Source organism: Palaemon carinicauda, chromosome 15 (genome assembly GCF_036898095.1).
Source record: "Palaemon carinicauda isolate YSFRI2023 chromosome 15, ASM3689809v2, whole genome shotgun sequence".
Taxonomy (NCBI): Eukaryota; Metazoa; Arthropoda; class Malacostraca; order Decapoda; family Palaemonidae; genus Palaemon; species Palaemon carinicauda.
This window is the reverse complement of record NC_090739.1, coordinates 28,741,013-28,751,012: the sequence shown is the minus strand read 5'-3', so window position 1 is coordinate 28,751,012 and position 10,000 is coordinate 28,741,013. Positions and strand designations below refer to the sequence as shown.

At 37.8% G+C, this 10,000-nt stretch overlaps 1 protein-coding gene and 1 long non-coding RNA gene across 3 annotated transcripts in view; one reads left to right on the top strand and one right to left on the bottom strand.

The window, feature by feature from the left end:
* LOC137654536 (uncharacterized) overlaps positions 1 to 10,000 on the bottom strand; it is a 347,835-nt gene that overhangs the window by 312,474 nt on the left and 25,361 nt on the right. Inside the window, exon 1 of one of the 2 annotated variants that reach the window (XR_011046653.1) lies at positions 8,612 to 8,849. The exons of the other annotated variant lie outside the window; for it this stretch is intronic. This is a non-coding gene — a long non-coding RNA (uncharacterized lncRNA). Of the gene's footprint in view, positions 1 to 8,611; positions 8,850 to 10,000 lie in introns of those variants that run through there. 2 annotated transcript variants of the gene reach the window in all.
* LOC137654535 (BTB/POZ domain-containing protein 18-like) overlaps positions 9,117 to 10,000 on the top strand; it is a 284,914-nt gene continuing 284,030 nt past the window's right edge. Inside the window, exon 1 of the mRNA XM_068388247.1 lies at positions 9,117 to 9,250. The gene's annotated coding sequence lies outside the window, so the exon portion shown is untranslated. The remainder of the gene's footprint in view (positions 9,251 to 10,000) is intronic.

The following is a 10,000-nucleotide window of genomic DNA, read 5'->3' as shown; positions in this document are numbered from 1 at the left end:
TTGAAGGGAGGAAGTTCCTACAAACCAAATTTCTGGTTGATTCAACTTTACCAGGACTTGCACGTATATCTGACCTGCCCCTGTACAGGCGTAATGATGATGGCTATGTTAACTTCCTAACGGTCTATGTAAAGGGAAGGTTCAGGCGTTAATTAGGCCCGTACAAAGAATAAATGGTACTCGTTCATAAAAAATATGTTATTGTGATGTATCCATAACTATCATAAGATATAGGATCGAATCCATTCTATTCATCTTTCCTATCGTCTAGGAGGATGGGGAGACAATTCATATCAGAAAGGTTGCTAGTTATGAAGCTCCCCTGCATCCAGCCTATACTGGAAACAAGTGCTGCACCCTAGGAGAGGAGGAAGAAAGAAGAGTACAAGAATAGTCTTTTAACCTTTCCTTTTAGGCTTATGTCAACACCTTTATATATCCTAAATGATATGTTTCTTGACCCATAAGAGAGTTAGAAAAGTTATACCATAAGTAGCCATCAGAAGCTCGAGGGTAAAGATACCCATGGACTTGTGTGTATACTCCTGCAGGTAGTGGAAGGTAAACGATGTCTGGAGTTACCAGACTTTTGTCTTTACTACCCGAACCACTGACAGGTTCTTTCAGAATGCTAAGATGGATACAATACCACTGAATTCATGAGCCTCTGTCCAAGCTGTACCTCCAACCCCCTTGCTGGTTGAAGGATATGCACATCTTATAGTCTCATGAAGCAAGATAGGAACAGTGTTCTTGGATATCTTTTTCTTTATCCTGCAGGTGGTAAGAGAAGTCCTCGGGGCTCAGTTCTGAAGCAGCGAGCCCTCTTAAGATAGCACAAAGGAGCCCTCACAGGACAAAGAAGCTAGTCTTTTGGATCCCCTCTCGCTGCATCCTGAAGAAAAATTATGAAACACTTTAACCTGATCTTAAGGGCAGGGTCTTTGCCACAAACTCATGAACCAAACTTAAAGAGACCTTCCATCCTTCAGAAGGACTAGTGACATAAAAAATGCCATAAAGCTTACCACTCACTTTGCAAAGAATATGGCCAGCAGAAAGATAGTCTTGAGTGTCAGATCTCTACCTGACACCCTTCTCAAAGGCTTGTATGGGGCATGTATAAGAGACTTGAGAACACGAGACACATCCCATTTTGAAGGTCTGGTGGCTCAGATTGGACAAGACTGCTCAAAATTCTTCTCAAGCATAGACAACTTCCACGAGAAGAATAGGTTTATGCTCTCCAATGATGAAAGGTAGCCGAGATGACTCAACAAGTGTTGAGCTGGAAGTACTATCTTGGTGATGGACATAAATGGTTTTGCTACCTATCTCAGCATTTTTGTGTGATCCTCTGATAAAAAGACTGTTCCTGTTTGAGTATGAGATCAACCTTTTCCAATTTATCACACTCCAAAGATTGCAATAAAAGGATAGCAAGTATTTTTACCATGAAGAAACTCTCTCTCAGATTATCATTATTAAGAGCTTAAACAGCCAAAAAAATCGAGCTTGACTCTTATATAGCTTGCCCGTTTCAATTCGGGATGGAAAAATATTATTTATATCAATGCTAAAAAATTAATTAAATAAAATATATAGTAAATATAATGGCTAAAAGTAATTTATGAGGTAAAAATATGTGATAAATAGAATTAAATGCTATCTATAAAACCTATGTTTCTTAAAAAGTTAAAATCCTAACAACGGAAATATTCTGAGTCAGATAAAAGATCAATAATACTTTTCTCACCAAAACATAAATATCTCTCTCTTTTAAAAACTATACAATTACTAAAAATAAATTTTATACTCTATCAGAAGAGGTCAGGGTTAACCAATAGATGCATCAAAAGACATATCCCATGCAAATAGGCCCAGGGTGACACCAGTCTAGAGTTGACACCTGGGAAGCATTGCACAGTCAAAAACATAAGATCTTGAACTGATACAGTGCTGCACTGAGGAAGAAGCAAAGGAACTTTTGAGAGGATTGATGAATGAGCACTTGGATACACACATCCGTCAGAACCACTGAAGGCATGAAATCTGTTGGAAGTCAGTACAGTTTACAGCATTTCTATCCTAAATTTGGTTTCCTGAACAAACTAATTCATGGGGAATAGATCAATGACTGGTCTCCAGCCCCCAGTTGACTTCCCCACCAAGAACAGTTCACTGTAGAACCTCATAGATCAGTATCAAACAACTTCAAGCACATTCTTCTCCATTGCTTTCCCTTCTATCATTAAGGCCAGAGGTATCTTGTGACTTCGGAGAAAACTTTGGAAAGCGAGAAAAGGTTGAAGAACTTCAAAGGGTAGGCTGCATCCATCGCAACGGACTTATACCCACTGCTCAGCCCCTTGTTCATACCACATTGTCTCATGGTATGATAAGCATCTGACCACTCCCAGCAGCTGGAGATGAGGACTCCTGACTTTAGCGTCCATTTCCTTCCCCAATTCTTACCTCTACTGCCCTTCTTGAACTAGTAAGGCCAGGAGAGACAACGAAGAGTCCTGCCCAACCTGTTCCTCAAGGAAGAAGCAACTGGGAGCCCTGATCAGGTTTTGAAGAAAGAGAAAGTAGCCTTCATCATCAAGGTGCTCCTTAATGCTGATCCAGTCGCCTATCTAGCTTGCCTGGAGAATCAAAATACAACTGTATCCTTACTCTTCAGGACCCAGTTAAACCTTTGGATGGCTGACTGGTGGTTTTCCACCAGACAGGACAAACTTCCCATATTTTGCCGACTCAGGATTTGACAAATGTTAAGTAGTAGCGAAGTAAGTGAAAACACCAGACCACTGGTCAGCCAAGGAAGCCTTCTGGAGAATGGCTACAGATGGGCTTTTATGGTATCGGACCAATTTTTCAGTCTTCAAGAAGAGAAGTCATTCTTGCACCTGAGAGTGCAAGAGGCAGCAGCTTACTCACACAGCTAGATCACCGTGAATTCCATGACTCGGAGATCGGACAGTTCACATTACCCAAGTTACGCAAGCAAGTTCTGACCATGAAAACTTCTGTGAAGTCCTTCATCCATGAAGGAGACCAAAATGCCAATCAATGACCGTAGATCTGGCTGCCTCAGGAGCCACAGTTGCCTCTACAAGTTTATTGAACTCCCGAGTAAGGGCAAGAATGTTGAAAACATAACACAGTCTCAGAGTTCTCTGCTAGCGCTGGGGCATGATTGGATGCTTGTGAAATGTTGAAAACCAGAGATATCTCCTCTCACACGAAGAAGGTCTTCTAGACAGTTCCAATTCTTTCTACACAGATCACATAAGCCCAAAAATGAAAACAGATCTGGAAGTGTTATCCAAACAGGCCAAAGACGGTTAGATTGAGAACAACCCCCCTTCAGAAACAGGAATAGCTCTGGCACTCCCATCCCAGAGTCTACCAATTACTTTAGTCTCTGTGGTGCGTGCCTGTGAGCACAGTTCTGGGCGGCACACATCACATATTACCAGGAGGTGAAGGACCTTGTAGCCAATCGCTCAGATGCGATGAGACATCTAGGTGTTTATAAGAGTGCTGAGAGCAGTCCTGGGTGGTCAGCTGGTACTGTTTCTAGTTGCTTGAACGTGAAAAAACTTCCCGGTGCTTTGTAGCATCTCCACTGATCCTAGAGACATGAGGAAAATAACCACAAGGCTACCGATCATGCAGTGATCTATCCAGAGGGGACCAATCACAAGGAGACTGATCACAAGAAGCCCCAAGATTATATTCCCTATTCAACTTATGCAAGAGAATGTCTCATCCCTCGTAAAGTGAGGAGACTGGTCACTGTTTCCTCTACCCATTGATTTTCAGAACCTCACCACTAACCAATCTTCCTACTTCCTTCATATAGAGACCGAGGTATTCCTTGAGCACCCAGGAGAAAAGAGAACTAGGTCAGCACCCTTCATACTGTAGGAGAGTATGCCCCTATACCACATAGTCACTTTCCCTTCTCCCTCTTGCATATAAGGGGAGAGATCGGTCGGAATCTCACAAGGCTCCTGTAAATCAGTCTTCCTGGGAAGACGAGACAGGAGAAGCCCTTCAACCTGACCGACAGTGCTCTGGTTGGGTGGATTTTCGTTAGCACACCGTCTCTTTCTTTTGCATAAAAGGGGAGAGATCATTTGGAGTCTTGCAAAATCCGGTTGATCAGTCTTCCTCGATTTCTTTGATGACTATTAACTTATTTTTCTTCTTAGAAGCAGCATCCTTCTTCAGAGTTGAGGTCTTGGAGATCAACGATAATGCTCCCACAAAGGAAAAGGCAACAGGACCCCTTTCAAAAGAAGCCAAGACCACACAAGTAGGTGCAATGCCTTCCAGCACCTCCACAGGTGTAGCAGGAAACAGGATAGTCACTGTAGGGGCAGCATTAGAAGTCCTGGTGGTGACCAAAACCTGTTCCTGCCGACCGAGAATCAGCAATACCCAAAGAAAGCCAACTACCCAAGGTTCAAGTCATCATTGTAGTCATAAGAAACAAAAGGAACTTTACTGTACTGCAGAGGCTACCATGACTCGTAACAAGGGTATGACTGCAATCAGGAATGACCCTAGCGAAGGCACAAAAATGAGGAAGATCAATGGCATGTTTCGATAAACCTGCCACACTTATTACTGGTTTTATCTGGACACAACTGCATAGCCTTGCACTTCTCTATTTATTTTTAAATGAGAAAAATGAGAATTACTCGACTAAAGTTTGAGACGCAAGCAAGAGTGCGTCTCGTATCGCTTGCAGCCAAATCAAATGTGCTAGTCTTGCTGATGGACAGGTGAGCGGTACTTTTCCACACCACAGCTTTCGGTAGCTATAACCATCTCGTTCAAGTTTAAATGTCCGTTCAAGCTTTACTGAAAACATACTAATATTAAAAGACAGTGGTTTGTATTCGTGTTAGAACAAAATTAATGGTCTGGCACTAAATGTTTACCATCAGAAGAACCGATGCAGAAACAGCTGTTACAAAACGCAAGCATCCAAACGGTTGAACAAAACCTTCTTAAATACACTCATAATTAAAAATCCTAGGTTTTACTATAAACTTATTTAATACGTAACATATGAAATATACAAACCATTCATGAAAAACCGATTAAAAGGGGGGTTTTACCTCCTCTTTAAAAACAATAGTCGTTAATTTGCTCGAGTGAATTTTTCCAACACGTTGCAAAATGTACCTGAAACTAATCGTCTTTTATCATAATTTTTAAAGATGGATTGATAGTGCAAAACCACCCCCCCCCCATCTCAATAAACAGGTTAAAGAAAAGGCTAGGTCTGTACAGACTGCTCTAGACTCAATATCATGACCCTAGTTGAAGCACTAAGTACACTTGAATTTTATACTGGCTGCCACGAAACCATTGATGAATCTATACTGCAATCATTTTTAATCAAGAAGTGACCCCAACTCTTACTTTCCGTATTGAACCATGTAATATATCTTTTATAAGTTATCTAAATAGATAAAATGTACAATCGATAGCATATAAATCTATATACTCGTACAATAAAAATAAATAGGAAAAATATAGGCTTGCAAATTAATATTTAATGTTGCCTTGACAGCTTCTGTCCAGTACGTAATTTGTAACCAAAGACCCATGGAGAAGTTCGTTTGAGGCAGGCACCTTTAGAGAGAGACCAACGAACGCTCCTCAATACGAGAAGCATTTCGATTCGCACTTGCAAAGGCTAAAGGGGGAAAAAGATTATAAATGGGGGGGGGGGCTGCCAAAAAGCAAAACTATTGGGTCACTTGGCAAATGGGCGCATGTTTCTTTTCGCTTCCATATCTTGTATATAAGTCATATCGAAAAGAAGCGACATGGATAAGAGAGCAACTACAGTAGAGGATATTCTAACATGCAAGAAAATGAAATGAACATGGGCAGGACATATACTGAGAATGACAGACAATATATGGACATTTAGTATAACAGAAAAGGTCCGTAGAGATGGTAAAAGAAGACGATGGACTGCAGGTGTGGACTGGCACAGAAAGACTATAAACAGACACAAGTTGAAGGACATGTCTGAGGCCTTGGATCTGCAGTGGAATAGTACCGGCTAATGATAATGATGATGATGAGGATGATGTGTGTGTATATATATATATATATATATATATATATATATATATATATATATATATATATATATATACATATATATATATATACATATATACATACATACATATATACATACATACATATATATATACATACATATATTAGTACTCTTGAGCTTTGCCCTTAAAACAAACCTCCTCACCACACAACCCTTCAAATACCAAGAGCACTCATGCGTTATAAATTAAGCTCCTTGGTGAACGTGCTCAACTTTACTCTTATTCTCAACATAAAGTTGCTCTTGCCTTCAAAATACGTCGACAAAAGCAATAGAATTACATTACCCAAAGGAGAATATTCTTAACCGTTAGCATTTTCAAGAACTTCAATGTTCCAAGTCAAATTGCACCAAAATATGAAATCTAATTTTTTTCCGATGTTTATTTTATGAAGCAAAAATGTCAACCCTCATTCATGAAAACTTAGTTTTTGGTGCCGATATTTTTCTCTAGTAAATGGATTATTTACTAAAGGAATATGACCAGTTTTCGTAAATTTTGATTCTATAGTAGTTGATTGAATAATCTGATTCCCGAGAACTCAAGCTATCTTTAATCTGCTAAACCCTGGCTCCACTGGTCTATCTCCAGCCACGCTCAAATAAGACTTTGAGGGCGATGTCCAGCCATTTCCATTAGCTACTAACATCAAGCAGGTCTCCTACACCATGGTGAAATCTAATAAAAAATAAGCAATCCAACACCACAACTTTGCACATAAATTCAGGTACACAATTTCAATTCTTGAATATTAATGAGTTATGTACAAAATATTTAAATAATTCATATTATAGGCTACTTATTTTGATGGTAAAAAGACGGTGCTAATAACAAGGATTGTAGCACTGCATAACCTAATCACTCCTGGGCTGAGTAAAATCTATGAGAGGGTTTCCAGTAAGTTGGTGCTCTCATGAGATACGAGGTAAATAAATTTTCTAACCAAAATCTATACAAGGCGATACTTGGATGGGAATATTCACTGGTGTTTCGACAAAATGAAACGTAATTTTCGTTGCCTTTCTCTTCTGTTAAAGAAAGAACTACAAAGAAGCACACCGATCAATTACAATTAAAACAGATGAAAATAAATGAGAGAAGGGGGGAAATCTACAGCGAAAACTTTACAAGCTCCTGTTGCATTGACACTGTCTTCATATATATATATATATATATATATATATATATATATATATATATATATATATATATATATATATATATACTATACATATATATATACTATATAATATATATATATACTATATATACATATATATACTATATATACATATATATACTATATATATATATATATATATATATATATATATATATATATATATATATATATATAAAGAGGGGTTGGAATCAGACAACATCTATATTAAGGATATTATGCTACACGTTGTCCAATGAACTAGCCTATACATCTAAACAACCTACAAAAATATTCTCTAATTTCTGAGAGGCATATAAATCAACTAAAGCCCAAAGAGTTATATGATAGAGCCAGATCACTCTATTTCATGTATGTATGTGTGGGTGTGTATATATATATATATATATATATATATATATATATATATATATATATATATATATATATATATATATATATGTGTGTGTGTGTGTGTGTGTGTGTACATGTGTATGTAAATTACGTTATATTTTTAATAGAACATTATTGTTAAGGTTTCTCTGGGTATGCAAATATCATTTAGGCCTAAGCTTTGCACAAGATTTTGAATGTTTTGATTACATAGTACTGCGATGGTAATTATAAATGAAGATGAGCGAATCTTATTATACAACTAACTTTAAATCATTACCAATTAGTATTTGAAATACTCTTCATAAAATGTCATGACTAAAGGCAAAAAATGTTTAATAACTGACGTTATCGACTCGCTCGTAAACGAAAGGGTGCGTATATTGAAATAATTACCTCGGGTCAGAATTCCATTGTAAATAATGAGTTTGTGTCAGGAATTTACCGATGCAATGACTAAAAAATTATGTTTAGAAAACATATACGCCCTCAAGTCAAGCAGATAAAACAGATGAGAAACAGGCCGCTGAACCAAAACTCCAGCGTTATAAGTAGTAAACAAACACTACCAGTAAGTCTAAGCGTTGACTGCAATGCCGAGAACATTAACTAATCTCAATATAAAGCTCTACCATCGAAATTTCAGCTTATGGATTATATGAAACATCCAACGTCGTTTAAACCTACGAAATACGACGACAGGAGCATGTAAACTATCGTGTTCGATGAAAATACCAAACTACCTCAGCCATTGAGTTTATTTCTAACCTACAACGGGCTAGGCTGAACTGGATACTACTTATCACAAATTAAAGCTGGAACTCATTTCACATACCTTATGAATGTCAATTTTACATTGTTTGATCCAATAAAAGAAAACTGAACAAAAGACACTTACTCGGTTCAGCAGCTTCCATCTGCTTGTAATCGATTGGATAATTCGAAACTTGGCTAACGGCCACAGGTGTCACCTACACCGAAGCCTCACTTTCATGTATGAAGTGAACAAGATAATTTTCGAGCATTTTAGGTCAATGAGTGTTGTCACAGTAATTCCCATCACTCGCCGATTAATATGAAACATGTCAGTGACGAAAAATAACAACACTACACTTTGAAAAATACACATCACTATGAAAAAAGTAACCGCGCTGCGTCAGCTGACTCACTTCACTTCGTTGAATGTGAAGTCAAAACAAAAACTAAATCAAGTGTTTCTAGTTTATAGGAACAATTTTGTTCTTTTAAATCTAGAATTACCATTAACTACAATAGTTCCTAGTATTTTAGTTTTGTTATTAGTGTGCTTGTTATTTTTATTAGTGTTCAACTTTCAACAACAATAGTAATTTAGTTAGTCATTTGAGATTGAATTATGCATTCCAAGAAAATTTTGGAAACTTGTGGAAGTTGTGGTGTGTCAAAGGCAAAGTTGTTGTTTATAAAGTAGGAAGCTTGAAGCAAATGGATTTTATTCAGTTACGAATGCTACGATCAGCTAAATGAAATTGAATCGGCAATTATATACGGCCATTGGGTAAGTGTTAGCCAAATTAACATGTGTCGTCCAATACCAACGCAGTGAAGTTCTTTTTTTTTCTCTTTGGTATTTGAAGTTTGATGGCAAATGAATGCTGCTGTCATAACACAAAACAGTCATTATTTTAGATGTCAGCTACTGGCACACTGAATTGATGATATGGTGTGCATAACTTTTGCATTAGTTTTAGTACAATGGTTAATCAGCTTTCAATTCATGACAAGTGCACATAGGCAATTTGATTAACAGAATGCAAAAATATGTTGAAACATTACATGAATGGTTTCTGAGGATTTTCATAATATAAAAAAGGGTATTCAGTCAGTTGTGTACTGTTAGTGCTAGTGCGGTAAATAATTTTAGGTAAATTTATAGAAAAACACGGGACAACATTTCTAGGAAAAGAAAAACACTTTCGTGAATGATGCGCTTTTAACGAATTTGACCTATATTTCCTCAGCAAATAAGCCGTTCTACCGTTAGTAACCCCTCCCCCCCTTTCCGAAGGTCACAGGTGGGCACCGGGGATTTTGGGTGTGCAAAAAACAGGATAAAATGTGATTTTTTAACTGTTTTGAGATTTCTGAAAGGGTACAGAACCTAACAAACCCACCTAACCTAACCTAGTAGTTCCCAGGTCACAACCCCTAGCCAGGGCTAGCCCCCCTCCCCTGGTCACAAAACGTGATTATTTAACACATGAGATTTGTTAAAGGGTACAGAACCTAACAAACCCACCTAACCTAA